At 39.0% G+C, this 22254-nt stretch overlaps 1 protein-coding gene across 5 annotated transcripts in view; it reads right to left on the bottom strand.

The window, feature by feature from the left end:
• Positions 1 to 22254, bottom strand: part of ATG10 (autophagy related 10) — a 221409-nt gene that overhangs the window by 26774 nt on the left and 172381 nt on the right. The window lies entirely within an intron of this gene.

The raw sequence follows: 22254 nt of genomic DNA, 5'->3' as shown, positions 1-22254 counted from the left end.
TGTATTATGGATTTTGTGATGACCAACAATTTGTCTGACTAGATGGTTTCAACTAAAACAAACATAATAACATCACCAACAATTCTGCTGCTCTTTCAGTAACACTGAGGAGACCGTACTAGTCAAACCACCACGGACGTTTTCCTCAGTAGCTTCTGCTTCTCCAATTTAGGAAGAAAGGCACTAGTCGATTTCACATTTTGGCCTACTTCAAGTGTGACCTTCGATACAACTCTGATACAAGCTTCTCTGTTAACACATCAGGAAAAGCCTAGTAAAATGTTTCTTTTTGATTGGGTGCAAAGTCAGGGCTTCAGATTTGGAATAAATGCTGACTCTGCTAACTTTAAACTCCAAGTCTATTGGCCTTCTCTATCTCCTGCATATTCTACTAGCACATAACAACCTAAATCATTCATTTGGTGCTTAGCACTTCTTTGCGGCTACCATTAGTTTTTATTTATTTGCATCTATATTTTTGCATGCCACATCTTACATCACCAGCATCAGGTCCTGGAACCATCTCTACACTGTGGATTCTGAATCCTGTCAAATGGCCTGATGTTACCTTGGCTATTGGCTTCTCTGGGTGTTGGAAAAGCCTCAGTGTGAACAGACAGCAAGAAAAGTGGCAAAACCAAGACACGTTGCCTGGGTTACCCTATCCTTGTGTTTATATGATATCTGGGTATCCAATCTGCAACCTAAAGGCAAAAAATGCACATATGTACCTGGACAGGTAGCTCAGTTGGTTAGAGCATTGTCCCAATATGCCAAGGCTGTGGGTTTGATTCCTGTTCAGGGCACATACAAGAATCAACAAATGAATGCATAAATAAGTAGAACAGTAAAAAGCAATGTTTCTCTCTCTCTCTCTCTCTCTCTCTCTCTCTCCTCTCACCTCCATTCCTCTCTCTCCCCCTTCCTCTTTCTAAAATAAATAAATAAAAAAACTTTAAAAATGCACCTATGTAGTTTTTTCAAAAACTATCAGGTCAGTTCATGTCAATGAATATTTATTAGCCCTTACTTATGCAAAAGTTACAAACTGCTTATGCATATTGCATAAAACAAAACAAAATATAGCCCCTATCATGGAGGAGGCTGCCCTTAAGCAGGAGAGATACATCCTTGAACTTTCAGTTGGTTTCCTAAATACAGAAATGCAGAGACATCACAAGGGCTAACCATGTGAGCTTGGAAAGGATCACTATGCTGGCTGGGAAAAGCGTTCCAGACAAGGAGAACCACAAAAACAAAGGCCTAGAGTCATGAAGCAGTTTGGTTACAGAGGGGCCCTGGGGAGATGGAGAACACGAGAGGAAGAAGGCATGTCTGTTGGGCCAGGGTTGGATTATATGTATTCCCCAACTCGCACCACACTCCCAGCTCTTTTACCAAGTCTCATGTATTTCCCCTCCTAACATTTCTCTCCATTATTATTTCCCTCCTAATATTAGTCCTTCCTCTCGATCCTTATTAAGGTCCATTGCAATGGGCACAGACAATGATATGGAGATTGACTGAGGGAGGGGAAAAGGAGGGGCTGGGTAAAGGAGAGGGGGTGAAGGTGGGGAGGGGGGGAGAAAGCAGAAACAAATGTAATAGCATAAACAATAAGAATAAGAAGGGGGAAAAGGGGCTACTGTTTAAAGCAGTTGGAGAATCATTGCTTTTAAATGCAAAGAACAAACTTCCGTGATAGGACCCCTCTTCACCTGTCTGCTCTATCTCTGATGCTCTGCTACACTCCCAGGCTCCAGCATTCAAGGCTGACTGGAGCCTGTTCCCTGGTCATGCCTTTGGGACCCTGCACACATTGCTTGGTCTGCCTTAACACTGTTCCCATGTGTATTACCAAAAACTCCTATTCAGTTGAAGGATTATGCCACCTACTAGGCCTCTTTGCTCTTCTCCCAGGCAGAAAAACTACTTGTTCCTTCCCTACCTCCTTCACCCTTCCATGGTGGCTCTTATCTTGGTGTTTTGAATTTACTTGTTTGCAGAGCTGTTTCCTCACTAGAATGTAAATTCTTTGAGGGCAATGACTGACTGTGTGTTAACTGTCTCCTGGCCCCATCACTAACCACAGCTCCTTGCTCATAATAGGTGCTCATTTAATGCTTGTGAATGAGGGGGAAAACATGTATAATTGCTACTCTCTCCCCAGATTCTAATAAAAAGACTAGAAGTAATGAAGCACGTAGATCAGAGGGTACAGTTACAATCAGTTTGTCTGAAAGTAATGTTTTCATGTGAGCCAAGCCTTCTCTCCATGGCCAGGTAGACTTCAGCTAATAGGATGTGGAGGTGTAAGTGATTAGCCCAGCGGTGCTCACTGGAATGGTTAACTCAGTAGGTGTTAGGTAGGCTGCTTTTTCGACTCCCGCAGCATGGGAAGCCTCAGAGAAAGTAGCTGGTGACAGTCCCTCCACTATGTTCAATGCCACAACTAATCAAGAGGACTATTTGAGCATGCAACCATTACACATTAAGGTTATGTCTCTGCAGAATCTACTAAACAGTCAGTGCCTATTAAATGTTTACCATTAATATAGCCTTTTCACTAAAAGAGAAGACATTCAGTGGGATCACCACCCTAGCATGCTAATTAACTCTCCATGTGAAAAGAAGTACTAATCTCCATTTTAAAGCATCAATCATGGCAAATAAACTGAAATGTGACCAGATTTTAAAATGCTACTTGTTCTAAAATCATATGTAAATGAAAGCTTCCAGGATTCTGTAAGAGGCGATTATATGGGACTAAGAAACTCCATTTTAGCTCAATCTTCTAGGAAACTTTAAAATACTTTTTCCAGTTTGAAACTGTTCCCTAATATCACCCTTCATATGCTTTCCGTGTCTAAGGGGCTTTGCTCTGTAAAATTTCTCCCAATTTCTAAGTGAAATGTTATAAAATTTCCCAGAAGCATTAGCGACGGTTCCTTAGCAACTGTTGATAAGTCTCAAAACAACCTGAGACGATCTTCTCTGAGACATGTAGTCTCTCCCTCTCCCTGCTAACAGAATCCCACAATATGGCACAAAAGATTCATGTGGCTAAAAATAGCTGCCGACATACATTTTAAAAGTTGACGGAGTCTTAATGATTTAAGTCTTCCATATCACAGCTTTGGGTAGGTGCGCCTGACAACAGTATATCACGGGGTTCTGTGCGGAGAGATTTTAGGACCCTGTTCTTTTTTAATCACACCATTAACACTCATGACATTTCAGAAATAATGCTTATCGATTTTGGTGTTAGCACTCCCATAAATTAAGTGATGTAATGGACGGAATTATTGTGGCACTATAAAGAATGTGTCATTCAGATTGTTAGCTACATCTTAGAAAAAGCACAGCCTCTGGATTCATGTAAAAATAATCCCCGATCTGGAGAGTAAATAGGGATGAAGGAGACTGACATGTTCCAGTGATGATGGGTCTACCTCCATCATTCCATCCTGGCTGTTGTACCCAAAGCAACTAAACTTGATTAATAAAAGCAAGCAGTCATAGTAATGATCACTTTGCATACATGCACAAATAATTCAAAGATGAAAATAAGACACATGAATTCAAGGTCATTCACCCCAAAGGAGTCAGCATATTGAAAAGCATTAAAAATAGAGAAAACAGCATTTAGAACATGTAGGAGAAAAGAATCATACAGTACTGAAAGCAAAAATGACCCCTAATAATCTACGGGGATATAAGCTTCCCCAAGGAACATGCCTCTTTCAACAGATGAAGAGAAGCAGAAATCTGGCCAAAATCTGTGATTATGTTTCTAGGGTAGAGGTAGGTAAAATAAAAAATGGTGAAATTACCATGTCATAAATGGATTGAAAGAATTCCTGCGTGCGTGTATAATAGGACATGGACATACAATTGTATTTACACCTCATGCAGTTATTATGAGAAATAAGCAAACTAATGTACATAAAATAACACAGTGCCTGGTACATAGCAAGTGCTTGATGAATGTTAGCTGTGATCATCATTATCACCATCACCGCCATCAACACCATCCCATTTTATACACAAGGACATTGGGTTTCCGGGGAAGTTAGGTAACTTACTCAAAGTCACACAGCCATCAAGGGACTGGGCAGAGACTGAAGTCTATCTAACTCTATGACCTTTCCAGGTTCACAAGGTCTAAGCTTTCTTATGGAAGAGTTAAACATTTTGCTTGTATGAAATGGGTTTTAAGTAAAAAGAATATTGTTGCTGCTATCATCTTCATTCTTAAGAGTTGTAAACTCCAATAAATCTAATTAAAACTACTAATAGTGTGAGTTTTATTGGCTAGGCATATTAGAATAATCTATTGCTGGACGAAGACATTTCCTGGTCATAGGTTAAGTATCTAGCAGTGTCTTTTGCTGAAGTATTGCCAGTCTGTCATTGATCTCCCATTCTACACATATCCAATTAGCATTCTTGAAGTGACACAAGTTGCTGAGGTGACTAACTTGATTATGTTGTTTTAAAACAATACTATTACTGATGATATAATGTTTTCCATATCAGAACAACAAAATCCACTCATATTTATTTTATCCATCAAATAAGTATGGATATAACTTAATAATATGTGCCGTGTTCTGGTTTGTAGATGAAGAAGGAAAGGTACTTGACAATGAAAGGGCAGAGATTTATTTTTATCCCAGGATATACTTGGAGTTCATCGCCCCGAGCCAGTGTGGCTCAGGGCCAGAGCAGAATTCACTAATTTGAATCTCTTTTTGTTGCCCTTCCTCTTTGCTCTCAAACAGACAAGCTAATAAGCAGTTGGGACATATCTTGGATCTACAGAATATTTCTGCAGTTTCTATTTTCTAAATCATCAAGCTGTTCTTTAGTTTTATAGAGCAGTTTTTCAATTGTTGAGGATCTTTCTGCAAAAAGGCAATTTGATTTCTATCCTTGGCTTTTCGATTTTACATTCCATTATCACTAAACATTGATTATGCCTGCTGCAATACATTCTCTTGTATTTGGGTCTTTGAATTCCCAGAAGGTCATTATTTATTACAATTTAACAATCTGGAAATATTTTTAAAATATGGTCAATATGGGTGCTGTACTTATCAGTGTTAACCTTTGTTTTTTTATTTCAGAAAAAATGAACTAATGTTTCTTAACAAATGTGGCACATTTGAGTCAAATGTTTTTAAATATAGATATATAAATATTATTTTTCTGAGAATATCATTTTAAAAAACCTCAAGACCTGGTAGACAGCTCTCTAAAATCCCAGTAGTCATCATCTCCCAGTATTCAGTCCCTTGTGCAGTCCCTTCTCCCTGTATGTGGACTGGACCTAGTAACTTGCTTCTAATGAGCGGAATGTGGCCAAAGTGATGGGGTGTCACTTCCATGATTAGGCAACAAAAGGCCATTACTTCATGCTCTTGCCTTCTCACTTCCTCGCTGACGGAGCAAGCTGACATGTGGTAAGATGACTAGCCACATGAGGCCAGTCTACAGACTAGCCTCAGCTTGTGCGGAACTGAGTCCCGCCAACAATCATGTGCGTGAGCTGGAAAGCAGACCCCTCCCAGTCAAGCCTTGAGACGCCTGCCACCCAGTGAAAGACCCAGAACCAGAGGACCCAGGGAAGCCATGCCTATTTTCCTGGCCACACAGAAGGTAGAATACAATAAATGTTTTAAGCCACTAAACTTTGGGGTAATTTGTTACACAGCAATAAATAAGAAGAAAAGCTCTAAAATATAATGTCAACATTCATACTATTTAGTTAATATTTCACAAGAATTTCTTATGTCTTTGGCATGTGGCCAGGCCTTGGGAATGCTGTGGAGGATGAAACACGTGTGGGCCTTGTCCTCTGGGCCCAGGAGGTCATCACCCTGTATGCTGTGCCCTGCTGTCAATTTTTGTTTGGTTCCCCAAAGGGACTTTGACTCATTCTCACTGACGTTTAATGAGAAAGCCCCTCCACCTGAGAGAGGTGGTTCTCCACAGAAGGCCTTCAGTCAGCCACAGCCCGGCCGGAACACTGATCCCCGGCTTCCAGGGGCTGACGGTGCCCTTCTCAGGAACAGGCGCCCTGGCATATGTAGGCACTGACACCTTATTACTCAGACTCTTGGACACAAGAGGGATATGAACAAGCCTTAAGCAATTTTTTCTCATATTAAAAAAGCTTATCCCATTAGTCTAATCATAATAGTAATTATAATTGGAACCTAAGTATAATCGGTGCAACAACAATGCAACTGCAAATCTTCTGTAAATTAGTAGTTTTCATCTACTTCTACTCAATTATTCCTAGCATTGCAAGATACCATGTATTTAGTTCATTATCATGCCTATTTTTATGTTCATTTACCTATCAAAAAAGTCCATTTTATTCACATTTTCTTCAGATTTTGTGGCACATTCTTTTGGTGGTAAATCTTTATTCTTGAAGACCAGTTACATTTTTAAAAAGATCTTAAGTCATTAATATATAAATATCTGTGGATTATGCAGCAGGGTTCAAACATTACTATGTGGAAGTTCATGGGTAGGAGTAGACGTCTTACTTTTCCAGCTTCTGGACTCACAATCAGACCAATGAGTAGCTGAGACAGTACACAGAGGTGACAGTGAGGCAGAAAGAACTTTGTAATTACACTGGTGGAGTCAACCCCAAATGTTTGGGACCAAATTTGTTAAGGTACTTGAAAAGACACTAAGTCCCAATGTAAAGAGAGTGCAACTCTGATTTGCATAATTTAGAAAGAATGTGTCAACAGAAAGGAGAGAATTAGCAGAGATCAGGGAAAACGGGAGTCAGAGAGCAGGCGTTGGCAGTAGCACAATCTGGGGCAGGGAATTCTGGGAGTATTCATCCATGTGTGAAGCACTGAATTATGTGGTGAGCACAAAGGATATGGACCATGCTCTCATGACCCCTACATTCTGGTAGACCAGATGACAGAGTAACTAGTCTAAGTGGCAGGAATACGCATAGTAGATTGGCCACACCAGACTAGATGTTACCTTTAAAATCATCTACCTTTTCTTGCTGTGTTTCTAGGCTTACCAGATAATATCCTTATTATAAGTGCTAATCAGCTGATAAAAAGCTTTCCCATTCACTTGACAGTTATAATTCATAATTATCAATTAATACACTGGCATTCTAGGTTTTCCATATCAATCACTTAAGTGTTTAGTGATTCTGTCTGAGTTTATCCCCCAAAACTGAAACAAGGTGGTGGCCAAAGGAAGGAAGAACACCACCAGACAAGACAAAGGAGAGGTAGTTGGAAGCAGCGGAGACAGGGAGAGATGACAAACCAGGATCATGGTCAAGAGGAGCCCAGCTTCTAGCCTGGAAAACGGTAACTTGTCTTAAGTCCAAGGGTGAAGTTTAAAATAGAAATTGGAGAGTGAGGAGCAAAGTCAGTATCTTCAAGTTAAGTTAAAAATGGAATAAAGTCAAAGAATAGACAGAGGCAAAAAGCTCAGGACTAAGTGAAACAAAGTTGTTGCTCGTTTTTTTTGGCCTGAGAGGCTAGGGGGATAGCGGAATCACTCACTGAAATGCAAAAGGCATGGTGAGAAGAGAAGGCAAGGAGGAAAATCAGTCCTACCTGGGCCACCTGAAGTTTGAGATATGGTTAAACTGTCACATAGATTGTTTAGATAAACTAGTCAGGAGTGCACAGTTGTCTCTGAGATGAAGGTTTAACTTTAGAGTTACTGACATATAAAAGGTACTTAAAGATATGGAACTGGATAGAACCATTTAGGAAGAAAAGATAGAACACCCACAAAGGGCTGGGGGTACCCTCACACTTAAAGTTCTGATACAGGATAATCCCAAGAAGTGCACACGCATTCGGTAATTTTTCTACATGTCCAACGGGCCTCTGTCGAGATTGTACCTATTTGTTCCAATAGCACAATTATGACAACACCCTTTCTCCATACCTGTCTCAACATGGTGTTTTCAAATGTTTCTCTTTTTCTAAGATTTTATTTGTTCATTTTTAGAGAGAGGGGAAGGGAGAGAAACATCAATGTGAGAGACAGTGGTTGCTTGTCATACATGCCCCGACTGGGGACCAAACCTGTAACCCAGGCATGTGCCCTGACCAGGAATTGAACTGGCAACATTTTGCTTTGTGGAACGACACCCAACCAATGAGTCACACTAGTCAGGGCTTCAAACTCTTCTATCTTTGCTAACATGATAGGTTAAAAATGGTATTTCAGTGTAGTTTTAATAAGCTTTATTCTTTTTATGAGTGAGCTTGGGCATCTTTTCAAATATTCAAGATGTTTGCTTGTACTCACCTGTAAACTGGCTGTTCATAATCTCTAAAGGGAAGGTTTCTCGAGACAGGTGAAAGTAAAGGTGCTTGAATTGCAATGGGAAGGGTCCCGTGGCAGGGCAGCAGGGAGACATGATGATGCAAGAAAGAGCATTGCTGCAGGGCCCACATCCTTGAGAAGGAAGAGGGTCAGGATCCAGGGCTCAAGGCAGGGGTGAGTGTTAGGAAGGGGGCAGCTGCACTTTCCCATGGTAACAGGAGGTAAGGCAAAGTGTGTGGGCACAGATGTCAGGAGGCTGGAGCACTGGTGCTGAGAAGATGAGGTGGCTCTCTCCCAATTGTACCTGCTCTGATTGGGAGGTGTGAGAGGAGGGGAGGAGCTGTAGCCACCAGAGGAACAAAAGTGAAATAGTCCTTTGAGGAACAGGAAAGTGAAGTTACTAGAACTGTTGCATAAAATGACCTGACAGTTCAACATGTCCTTTGGAGATCTGTGGTCAGCAATGTGAAGTGAGCCTTGACAATGTGGCTGTGTGATCTTTCTCCAGAGGTGTTCGATCACTTGGGTATGCATGTAACCTGAGAGAGATACAAGATATTAAAGGGTTTGAAAGAGAATGACTATTGACCTGGGACACTGTACCTACCCTGAGTATGGAGAGATGTGAGAACAGTGAAGTGCAGAGGTGCTAACAGTAAACAGGGGGCGGGGGGGTGGTGGTGGACAGAAGGACTCGGTGTAAATCAGGGGACTGCTAGAGTAGGGATGCATGAGTGTGTGCATAGGCAGAGTCCCAGGAGACAGCACCTGAGAGCAATCAGGAGAGCTGGCAGCAGATTAGCCCAGGCCCAAAGGAGCTGAAGATTTCACGCAAAGATGAAGGAGTCATGAGCCTAAAATAGCAGTTGGAGATGTGCAGGGGAGAGCAGGCTGCGGGAGAAACAGGATCCTCTTGAGAGAGCCAAGATTCAGTTGAGGACAAAAACTGAAAGGCATATTTAAAAAAAAAAAGCTGAAAGAAACGTTCGGTGGAAAGGTTGAGCACGTTGGAAGCTCTTGCCCCCAAAGAAGAGGAATTCTAGGGAGCACAGCGAAAAGCGCATCATGGGGCGAGGAGTGGGAAGCGGGGTCAGGGGAGAGAAAGGACAGAAGAGAAGGAGCATGAGGACCCAGGGAGGTTAGATGAGCAGAGGCACTTACATCATGAGCAGAGAAAAACCCAGAATCTGTAGATAATCTATATGAGAAATAATAAAATCATACAGTATAAGATATGAGGAAATGAGGCAGTTTCCATAAATGTATACTTCACAATGATCCACAGAATAGTAAATTCCGAGCAGATAATATTGCAACTGGCTCCCTTTGGACTTAAGATTTTAGAATCCCATTGTGCACTGTGGAAAGAAGCTGTTCAGTATTTTACAACTGGGAGCTATTGTGCTGAAATTAAAACCCGGAAGTTTTCTTTATGATGATAAGCCACCTTATCTCTATAGGAGAAATTTTAAGTTCTAATTAAACTTCTAAATTAACCTACATGGAAGCCCAGCTCATTTAATAGAATTCTAGAATTTCAAATTACCTGGAAACTTAGATGTCAACTAGTTCAACCAACCCATCAAAAAGAGAAGAGAAAACACCTTTTATATTAACCCTCCCGTCCTCCAAACTTTCTAACTTTCCCAGCCTCTTCTTAGCACATATGTCCTTTACTAAAGGACATACGCCCTGACTGAAATCTGACCACCCCTAAGGACTCTCTTTCTCTTGCAGCCTCTCAAGTAGACACTCCAGTGCCTGGAGGTGGGGCAGGTGCGATCCCTCCCCACTGCCAGGACCAAACAGCGGCCCCCACACCAACCTTCTTCACAAGCCCCAGCTCCAATGAGTTCCACATCTAGCATGGCTCCCACTAGCTGGAAAAGATTTAGTACTCTGTTTGAAGGCATGAGAGAGTTACAAAAACATGGCATCACAAGACAAAGAATCACGAGAAAGAAGCCCAGCAATGTGGGCCTGGCATTTGCAGCTGCCTTCCCTCTGGGACTGCTGACTCTGGGAGTTCAGGGTCTACCAGAGAAGAGGGGAGCTGATAACCACAGGAGGATTTTGGATGTGATTTGGAAGGACTACACTTCAAAACCAAGGGCCTTAGAAACAGATCAGCCCTTACAGTGACTGAAGACCAGCTTCAAAACATCTCAATCCTTAGCTGGATCAATGTGACGGGAAGTTGCTAGGGCCCTAAGCTAGCTGCCTACCTAAAGCAGAAATAAATCCTTTCTGGAGAAAAGAAACATCTCAGAGTCTTAATTTATCTCTGTAAATTTTATATGCATAACATCTGGTTCCTAATAATAAGCTAAATATATATGAAAAGGCTTAATGAAAACCCAGGAGAAAAACAGACAATAGAAAAACCCCAGATGATTGAGATCAAGGAGTTAGCAGACATAAACTTTGAATTTCTATTAATGTTTTCAACACAAGCTTAAGCATTTTGGTAGAAAACTGGAAATCTTTAAATGAACTAAATTAAAATGCTAAACCCAAAAATACTAGAACTCAAATTTAGAGCTCAATGAAAGCCTTTCACAGCAGATTTTCATAGATGAAACTGGAAAAAAGGTTAGGAAAAAAACCCAAAGAACACATATCCATAACACGCAGACCCAGGCAACAGAGCGGGGGGCGGGCCAGAGGGAAGTGGGCTGGGGCTCCGCGGCGCTAAGCACAGGGGGGTGGGAAATGGGGACATCTGTAATAGTGTCAATAATACAAATAAAAAGTTAAAAATAAAAATAAAAACAATGAAGGAAAAATCCAGAATGAAGTATGGAGAAACAAAAGTGGAGGTGGGGGGCGGGGAGGGAGTTGAACAGAAACGTGAGATCTGGAGAAGAGGTCTAAACATCCGTAACTGCAGTCCCCAGAAGGAAGGATAGAGAGGCTGGGGCAGAAGCAATATGTTTAAAAATGAAATGACCAAGAAGTTTCCAAAATGAATGAAAAACATCAAGTCACAGACTTAAAGGGAATCATAAATCTCAAGGAAGAGGATACATGTAAAGACTTAAAACTCATGGATATATAATATCCATGAGTTAAAAAAACAAGAAGTCAATCCTGAAGTCAGCCAGAGAAAACAGAAAGAATATCTTCAGTGAAGTCACAATTGGACTGAGAGGTAGCTGGATAGTACCATACATACACGTATGGAGAAACCAAATCTAGAAACCGCATGAAGGAAACTCCAGGGCCATATAGCTTCACCAATTAATTTCCCAAACATATAAAGAAGAAATAACACCATCATAACATAAACTTCTCCACAGAATAGAAAAAAAGTTTCCTTCCCAACCAATTTTATGCAGGTAACATACACTTGACCTAAACTGACAAGGATATTATAAGAAAGAAAACTTACAGGCCAATTTCTCTTATGAATGTGAGTGAAACTATCCTAAGCAAAATATCAGCAAACTAAATCTAGCAATACATTAAAAGAATAGTGTGTAAAAACAAGTTGGGCTAGATAGCTCTGTTTGTTAGAGCATCGTCCTGATACACCAAGGTTGCAGGTGCATACATCAGGGGAAAAATAAATAGATGTCTGTCTGTCTGTCTGTCTGTCTCTCTCTCCCACCCACTTTCTTTCTCTCTCTCAAATCAATAGATAAAAATTTTTTTAAAAACCAAGTTGGGCCCTGGATGGCGTAGCTCAGTGGATTGAGTGCGGGCTGCTAACCAAAGCATCGCGGGTTCGATTCCCAGTCAGGGCACATGCCTGGGTTGCAGGCCACAGCCCCCAGCAACCGCACATGGATGTTTCTCTCTCTCTCTCTTTCTTCCTCCCTTCCCTCTCTAAAAATAAATAAATAAAATCTTAAAAAAAAAACAAGTTGGATTTTGTCTCAGGAATAGAAGTTTGATTGAACATTTGAAAATCAATCAATGCAATTTACCATATTAAAAGAATAAAAGAGAAATATCATTTGATCATCTCAAAAGATGTAGATAAATAATTTGATTTAAAAAATCAACATCTGAAAAACACTGATGCAAACCTCACTTAAATACTGAAAAATTTCCCTCTGAAATTGGGAATGAGATGTCCATATCACCACTTCTTTGTAGCAATGTACTAGATGCCCTAAACAAAGCAAGAAACTAAAAATATTCTGCAAAAGATATGTCAGATCTATAAGTAGTATACTACAAAATAATACTAAAGGAAAAAATTTTAATTTTTTTATTTATTGATTTTAGGGAGAGGAAGGGGGAGAGAGAGTGAGAAAGAGAAACATCGCTTTGTTGTTCCACTTATTTATGCAATCATCGGTTGATTCTTGTAAGTGCCTTGCTGGGGCACTGACCCTGCAAATCTTGAGAGTATCAGGATGACACTCTAACCAACCAGCTACCTGGCCAGGGCTTAAAGGGAAAAAGTTTAAACTAATGAAAAGATATACCATATTAATAGATTGAAGGAACAGTATTGTAAAAACTCCCTCTCTCTCCACATTGATGTCTAGATACAATTTAATACCAAAGTCCCAGGATGATTTTATGGAAATTGACACGATGCTTAGAAAATTTAATGAAAATTAAAAGAGTCAACAGTAACTACGAAAAAGAAGAATGAGATTAGTCAACTTTCTCTACTGGATATCAAGATCTCCTAAACCCTTCAGTTATGAAGATGGTGTGGTGCTGACACAAAGACAGACAATGAGATGGGACAGAGAATCCAGACACAGGCCTCTGCATGTGTGGAAACTTACTCTGTAGCAAAGGCGACAGAGCAGGGTAGAAGGGGCGGTCTTTTTGATGAGTGGTGCTGTGCCAATATGACAAAAAGTAAAATTTACACCATACCTCATACCATAACAAAACCCACTTCCCAATGGCTCGCAGACATAATCTGAAAGTAAAATAGTAAAATATCTAGATATAAAGCTGCCCAATAGCACAATTAACAGCCACATACGGCTATTTAAATGTATTAAAATTAAATAAAATTAAAGTGCAGTTCCTCAGTCACACTAGCCACATTTCCAGGGCTCCACAGCCATAAGTGTCTGGTGACTACTCATTCGACAATGGGATATATCTGTGTCTTTGCAAAGAGCTCTGTTGTACAGGGCTGAAAACAGACTATCTTCACGAGCTTCAGGTAGAAAATTATCTCAAACAGACCACAAAAAATACAAATTAGGTAAATAAATTGGATTACGTCAGAACTAAAAACATCTGGTTATCAAAAAAAAAAAGTCAATGGATTATATTACTGAGACATACAGCTCTAACAAAATATTTTGTGTGTGTTTTTATGTCTTATTTCCCCAGTATGTCCTCAGGATGTTTTCTGTCCTCACTTGAGGACACCCTCATTAATTTTAGAGAGAGGGAGAGAAACACTGATGTAAGAGGGAGAGAAACATTATTCGGTTGCCTCTCATACACACCCCAACCAGGGACTGGATCCTAAACCTCGGCATATCCCTTGACCGGGAATCAAACCAGCAAACCTTCAGTTTTTACAGGATGATGCTCCAACCAACTGAGCCACAACGGCCAGGGCTACAGAATTCTTAATGAAAAAATATCTTCTTAAAACTTGTATCTCCTACTATACCATTACTGAAAGTGTGTGCCCAGACATACACGCCCAACATCTCCAGGAGGTTTGTTATAAATAAAGAATCCCTGACCCATTCCAGACATAATAAATCAAAACCTGCATACATACAAAATCTTCCTGTGGTTTTCATGCACAGTAGAGATCGAGAAGCACTGCCATATAACATGGGTTACATGTGATAGGTACTGGTAAAAATCATAGTTGTGGGCTTTTAGTTGTCTCTGAACTAATCAAGATTAGTAATCAAAATCTGCTGGTCTTCATAGGGTAACTAAAATATTTGCCTTCCAAACTGCCAAATACCTGCATCTAAAAAAAATTTGGGAGTTGCAAAAATAAATTTATAATTTTAATTAAATAAACACTAAATTTTCAAAAAAAGAGAAAATCAAAAGTCAGGAAAAGCTATTTGCTATATATTTACCCACCAATGAACTCATACTCAAATATATTAAAAATTCCTACAAGTCAATAAGAAAAAGACAGGCAATTCAATAGAATAAGTGGTAATAAAACTGAACAGGTACTTCATAAAAGAATGTAACAACCCCATTAATCATAAGGGAAATCAAATTTAAATCACAATGAAATACCAAAAACACTTCCACCAGAACAGTTAAATTTAAAAAAATGGGAAATATCAAACAATAGTCAGAATCCGGAGTAATTGAAACTCCTATGCTGCTGATGGGAGTGTCTACCGATGCAATTGTTTTGGAAAACTGTTTGGTATTAAACTACTGTAAGTGGAACATATGCAAAACCTAGCAATTCTGTTCTTCGTATATACCCAAGAGAGATGCATACATATATGCGCAGACTGATCATAGTTAAAACTTGGAGTGGGAGGAGGACCTATATGTCCATCAACAGTAGAAAGATACATTATGCTGTACCATACAATGAAATACTATACTACCCAACAATAAAAATTAAACTCCTGACATGTGCAACAGCATAGATGAATCTCACAAACATTGTCTTTAAGTAACCAGAATTTACATAAAGTTCAAAAACAGGGAAAATAATATAAGGTTTGAGAAGTCAGACAATGGTTTCATTGACGGAGAAGCGGGAGAAAGAAGGAGCAGGTGTGAGAAGGGAGCTTCTGAGCTTTTACAAATGCCTCGACTGAATGGGGGCTATCATAGGTAGAATCACTACATGGTAATTATTGATTAGTATGCATCTGATTTGTGTACTCTTGTGGATGTGTGGTCTATTTCAATAATAAACTACTTTTAAAATCAGTTCCTTTGATGAATATACCACTGGGTTCTAAAACCTTCTACCTCTTCCTTATTGATGGTATGTTGATCTAGCCTCTCTAAGATTTTAGCACTTGGTCCATAGTCTTTCCTTCTCCCTCAAGTCCCACTATCGCCCAGGGTGACTTTACATCCGAGCAGATGACCCACTACACTACAGCACTATGTATACTACAACAGTCACACTGAGGAATTGATCAACACCAAAGGTCACTCCTAAATCCATTCTCAGACCAAAATATCCTATCTTTTCAGCTCTCTTGGAAGATCCCCAAGATTTCAGTTCTTTGACTTCTAGCCCACATTTCCTATTTCCTCCTCTCTTCTTTTATTAAATTGAGTTTCTATTCTTTGTCACCTCAGTCACTTTCTTATCAATATTCTCAACTTCCTTGCTTACTGTCTCTCCATTTTGACACCTGGCAAAATTCCAGTTCTGCTAACTGTGTTTTGCACTTGCAACAGGTTGCCAAAAACTTTTTGAGAAGATTACATAACTGCACATACCTCAAGTGGACCCTCCGTGACTCCTCCTTTCCTGACCTATTTCTCCAGTCTGCTCTTCCATCCCCCACAGAAGAAAAACCTCCATTCTTTCTGAAGCTCTGAAATCCTTCTCTGTCAGCAGATGAATCTGCTTCCAACTTCACAGAAAATATAGAACCATAAAACATAATTTTCTTGCTAAACTAAAAATACATCTGAATCCATAACCATATCTTGTTCTCTATAACTTCTGTTAAAACAGAAAAGCCATCTCTTGTTCCTCCATCAGCCCCACCTTTTCTGGGACTTTACTCTTTCAATTCTCTTACTCCTGTATCCTCTTTCTCCATTGGCTCTTTCCCATCAGTTTGTAAAATACTCAAGCTCTTTCCATCTTAAAAGCAAACAAATCAATTACAATGAAAATAAAACTGCCCTTCCCCTCTATCTTCCTTTCCAAGAAACATCGTATCTTCCTCTCCCAATTAATGAAAAAAATATTAATTCTGTCTACTTCGTCATGTCCCCACTCAGGTATCAAACCACACAATCTATTTACTCATCACAAGCATGCAAATGACCTTACTGCCAAACCCAAAGCCTTTCCAGGCTCTCCTTACTGGGCTGTTCTGAACACTGGGTGCGCTCACAGTGCACTCCTCTCTAGGCTCCAGGTGGCTCCTGGAGCTTCCTCCCGCCCTCTGGCCACCCTTTCTTAGTGCCCTTTGCAGGCAGCCTTCTGCTCATCTTTTAAATGATGGTATGCTTCTGAATTCTCTACTAGGCCATTTTCTCTTTTCATTTTACATATGCTTGGGCGACCTCATCTATTTCCATGGTTTCAATTACTATTTATTGCTGATAACTTTCCAAATTCACATTTCTATTCCTAACTCGTACCATGAAGTTCAGAGACATGACACTTGGAGGCCTTGCATGCTCTCTAAACAGGATCTTGAACTGGCCCTCCTTCCTCTGCGAATGACATTTTCCATCACCCAATTTCTGCAACACTGTCAATTCTGCCTCCTAAAATATAGTTTCTCTTCATCTCTAGTAACATCCCTTATTTCCACACACCATATTCTGCCTGCACTACTTTTTCTTGCTCTTAACTGGTCTCCTGCCTCCGGTCCTCCCTTCCAATCTCCTCCATCCTATAGCCAGAGGAAGATCACATTGTTGAAATGTTTGTCTTCTCACAAAATTACAAGATTCATGAGAATATGTACCGTGTCTATCTTGCTAACCTATCAATTGCTATAGGGACTGGGACATTGTAGAATAAAAGAAATATTTTTGGAAGAGATAAATAAATTGGCAAGACTGACATCATCTAATACGGAAATAACGTTGAAATAGCCCCTATAGACTGAAGGGATGACATGTCTGTGTCTGTGCTCCTTTGTACCCCAGAGTAACCCATGTCTGGTCTACATTTTTCATATTAATGAATGAGAACAAATATAAAATATGAGACATTAACATGCTTTGCAAAATAGCATATAAAGTTCTATGCAAATAAAACATGCAAAGACTAAAGCAGCTCCATTTCTCATACAGCAGAGAACTAACTTGTCAGGTCACAACTGCCACCTCTACTGCAGGAGGACAACTGCAACCACTGTCCTCCTTAATCCCTGCCCTGGTTTACTCGTTCCACAGCAGTTTTCATCTTCCATTAGACTCTATAATTTACTTATTATTTTGGTTATTGTGTTTTCCCCACTAGAAATGTAAGCTCCATTAGAGTAATAATTGATACGTAATAGGTATTCCCTGAATATTATTAAATTAAATTGACTATTCCTGGGACTGTGCTAGAGATGTCAAATACATTATCTTAATCTTTAAAATATCACTCAAGTTAGGGTCCTTTATCTCCATTTGAGAGATTAAAAAAGTAGTCTCATAAAAGTTACATCCCTCCTTAAGATATAGAGGAATGTCATAGGAGGAACCCAGAAAGGTAAGACAAACAGAAGCATGAATAAGACGCAGGAGAAAACTGGCATATATCAGTCATTGAGATAAAAGTAAACAGATTAAACTCTCAGGTTTAAAAACAAAAATTATAGACTGGATTTTTAAAAGTACAGCAAAATGAGAGAAAAACTATACATAGCACTCAAACATAAGGACACTGCACTTCGTGTGCCAGCCAAGATGGAGTAAGCTCACTACAGCCTCTCTCTCCCATTGATTTAAACTAAAAAATAAAACAGAACTTAAAAAGCAATTACCCTAGGACTCTGAAAAGTTAAAAATAGTAGTAGATTGGAGAGAATAGCCAAACCTTTGAAAACAACTTCTATGGCAGGAAGTTCTTTGGTTTTAACTCTTTCACCTCCTAGCTTTGACCAAAGGTTTGCTCCACTGTGGAATTGTGCAAGGAGGGCAGACAACAAAAGCACTGGGAGAAACCCCACTCTGGCCACTCAGCCGGGGGAGGGGTCCTTGCAAGTTGAAGAGGGCGGGGAAGATCTGTCATTTTTCTTTTCTTTCCCCCTTTCTTTACCCACAGTCCTACCCCATTGGTGGCCCCAGGCTTTCTAGTCCGAAGACCTGGAAAAGGAGCCTCTGGGATGTGGAGTGTGGGAGCAATCCCAGCATGTAGAGGGCTGGGGAAATAGGTCCCCTAACAACCAAAGAAATGTCCCAGGCTCACCCCCAAGCTGTGCTTCTCAGGACAGATCCAAACCAGCTGAGCAGAGGCTTTGAGAGCTGAACTACAACAATTTAAACGGTTGTCCAAGTCTCAGAGCAAAACCTGAGAAGATATGCAAAGGAGTCTAGCAAGTGCTTGGAAAATTAAACTGACCTTGGAAACACCACTCACCGAAGATAAGGCAGAACTCTAAGTCTGACTCTAACTGTGTTGATGGCCTACTAAAATAAACAAACAAGATCCACATTCTTTTCGGGATTTTAACAAGATCCCGAATCTCACAACCCAATAATGACCATAATGTAACCCCAAATTATTTAATAAAGAATCAGAAAAATCCGACCAGTTCTTAAGGGAGGAGACAAATGCCAATCTCAAAGTCCCAAACACTGGAACCATTAGACAAAACACTAAAGCAGCTGTGGTAGACATGCTTATGAGGTGAAGCAAGGCTCTCTTGAAATAAATGAAAAAAATAGAGGTTCTCCACAGATAACTATAACAATGAACCAAATTAAAACTTTAAAAAGGACACTACCTGAAATTATAAATTCACTGGATGGGCACTGTGGCAGAAGGAAGATGAGAGTAGAAAACCTGAATATATAACAAAAGAAATTACTAAACTAGAGAGAGAAAAATTTTTTTAAATAAATGAAACTTGTGGAAGTATATAAAATGGTCTAAGATTATTCATGTCTCCAAAAGAATGTCAAGAAAAAGAACTTCATAAACTATAGATTGATATCTCTCAAAAATTAATGCAAAAATACTCAACAAAACATTAGCAAATCGGAGCCAAAAATATATTTTTAAAAAGACAGTATATCATGACAAAGTGAAATGTGTCCATGAAATGTAAGCCTGGTCCAATATTCAAAAATTAATCAGTGTAACTCACCATGCTAATGGACTAAAAAAGAATAATCATATGACCACATGACATCAAAAGCATTTGACAAAAGTGAATACCCATTCATGATTTCTAAAAATCCTCACCAAGTCAGGGAAGAAAGGACTGTCCTTTCTAAAGAGGGTCTAGAAAAGGGCATCTACAGCTAACATCATACTGCATAAAAAATAGAATTAATTATATCTCACAGAAAAATATTAAATGCTTTTCTTTGTGAAAAGAAGAACAAAGTTAGAAGAACAAAGTTTATACTCTGATTTTAAGACTTAGTATAATGCTAAAATAAGCATGACAGTGTGCTATTGGTGAAAGTATAGAAAAATACATCAAGGAAACAGAAAAGAGAGTCCACAAATAGATTTGCTAATACATATATGGTCAGTTGATTTTTGACACAGGTGCAAGGCAACTCCATCAAGAAAGAACAGTCTTTGTAACAAATTTGTTGGACCAACTGAACATTCATATGGAAAATAAGTAAATAAATAAACCTGAACCCACACCTCACACTTGACATAAAAATCAACTCAAAGTGGATGGCAGACATAAGTATACAAAATAAAACCATAAAATGTCTATGAAAAATTTTTGTGACCTTAGGGTAGGCAAAAATACAATACTAAAACTACAGTACATGAAAAAAACTATAAACTGGATTTCATATACTTTTAAAACTTTAGTTCTGTAAAAAACACTGTTAAAAGACAAGTCATATACTAGAAGAAAGTATCGGTACATCACATATCTGGTAAAGGACTTGTATCTAGAATATGTTTTAAAAAACTCTCAAAACTAAATAATAAGAATACAGAGCACCCAGTTAAAAAATAGGCAAAATATTTAAAAAGACACTTCATTGGAGAAAATGTACAGTGGCAAACAAGCACATAAAAAGATACCCAACAGCATCATTCATTAAGTAAATGCAAAATAAAGCCACACTGTGATATTACTATATTCTAATTGATATGGCTAAAATAAATTTTTAAATTGACAAGAGCAAGTACAAGACAGGATGTGGAGCAACTGAAGTCTCAGAAGTTGCTGGTGGGTCAGCAAATGGTTCAGATACTTTGGAAAACAGTTTTCTTACACAAACTTACCATATGGACTAGTAATCTTACTCCTAAATATTTACCCAAGAGAAATGAAAACTTATATCAACAAAAAATGTTAATAAATGTTTATAATAATGTTCAAGTCTTAATTAACAAAAAAGTGGAAATAACCCAAAAGTCTTTCAGCCGGTAAACAAATAAGCAAAATGTAGTACATTCACACAATGGAATACTATACTACTTAGCAACAAAAATTACAAACTATTGATATATACAGCAACATGAATGAACTTCAAATGCACTGTGCTAAGTGAAAGAAACCAGAATCAAAACCCTCTATTGTATAAACCACATATGACATTCTAGAACAGGCAAAACATAGGTATAGAGAACAAGGGTTGGGATGGGAAAAGTGTTGATACGGGGCTGCACCAGAGAATCGGGGGTGGCATTGATTGGTTTATGTCTTAATTGTGGTGACAGCCCACCTCTATGAATTTGTTAAAACTCACAGAACTGCATACCAAAAAAAGTGAATTTTACTAAATAAAAATTTTAAAAATAATGTGCTACTTAGGAAAAAAGCAGAGAGAGATGAATAATAAGGAGGTAGAGAAAGAGTTGTCAGATAAATATATCCCAAAGAAAGCTGGTGTGGCTACATTCATATCAGGCAAAATGACCTTTACATAACTTGCCCCATGAGAGATCACTCCTAAGGGACAGGGCAGGACTCGATCTGCCCCTTTCTCGCAAAAGTCTATGCTCTTTTTAACAGTATATCTTAGTGGCTCACATTTTAGCCATTGAGACTTATGGAATTTATTAATTAAAAGAAAGTTTGAGCCCTGGCTGGCGTAGCTCAGTGGATTGAGCGCGGGCTAGGAACCAAAGTGTCCCAGGTTCGATTCCCAGCCAGGGTACATTCCTGGGTTGCAGACCATAACCCCCAGCAACCGCACACTGATGTTTCTCTCTCTCTCTCTCTCTCTCCCTCTCTCTCTCTCTCTCTCTCTCTCTCTCTCCCCCTCCCTCCCTTCCCTCTCTAAAAATAAATAAATAAAAAGAAAGTTTGAGAAAACCCCTCGCAAGCATACAAATTCTACCATGACATAAATACAGTTTTCATGTTTCTTTTATTAATATTGGTAAAACTTTTTGTTTGACTCAAAGATTTCTTACCTTGTGCTAATAATAATGGAAATCATTCGTTACTCCCACTCAAAATTTCAAAATTTTTTCAGATCTCTTTGTAAAAAGAAATCACTATTAGCATTTACAATTGACAAGTCTCCATGGCAAAAAAATAATAATAATAATAATCAGAGGAGCCTGCCTGCTTTTAACTGACACATTTTCAGAAAAACCTAGAGGAAAATCAGCAACATAAAGTATCATTGTAAGAGCTCAATGTACACATGTATTGTACCCGGAAATATTTTGGGTACATCTTGCTCCTTAACCGAAGTTAAAGGTAAACAATCTCATTTACCATTAAGTAATACTTCTACTGACAAAATTAGAATGTTAGGTCTTCAGAAAAGCCAATGTGAAAAGTCACGCAAAAGAGGAATGAAAGTTTCAAGCAAGTCCCCAAACCCCAAGAAACTATTCTAGTACTGCTCCCTTCTAGGAATTTTTTTTTTCAGTTGAAATAAAATAGCTGCCTATCCTTAGAATGATGCAAAATGAGGGCAATGACCTCTTGGACTATGAATTCAGGTTGCAAAATCTCTGTTTTTAGGATGGAGTATAAAGTTAAGGCCAAAACTGCAGAAAATATTGAAAATGTGCATCCTCAGCCTAGCCCTCTATTTTATTTATTAAATGCAAATCTTGTTTCTTCTGTTCACCTATATGCAGTCAAATATTACTTAGAATATCTATGAATAAAATCTAGAATTAGACAGGTG

The sequence above is a fragment of the Phyllostomus discolor genome, chromosome 3, assembly GCF_004126475.2.
Source record: "Phyllostomus discolor isolate MPI-MPIP mPhyDis1 chromosome 3, mPhyDis1.pri.v3, whole genome shotgun sequence".
NCBI lineage: Eukaryota > Metazoa > Chordata > Mammalia > Chiroptera > Phyllostomidae > Phyllostomus > Phyllostomus discolor.
This window is presented reverse-complemented; position numbering and strand designations above follow the sequence as displayed.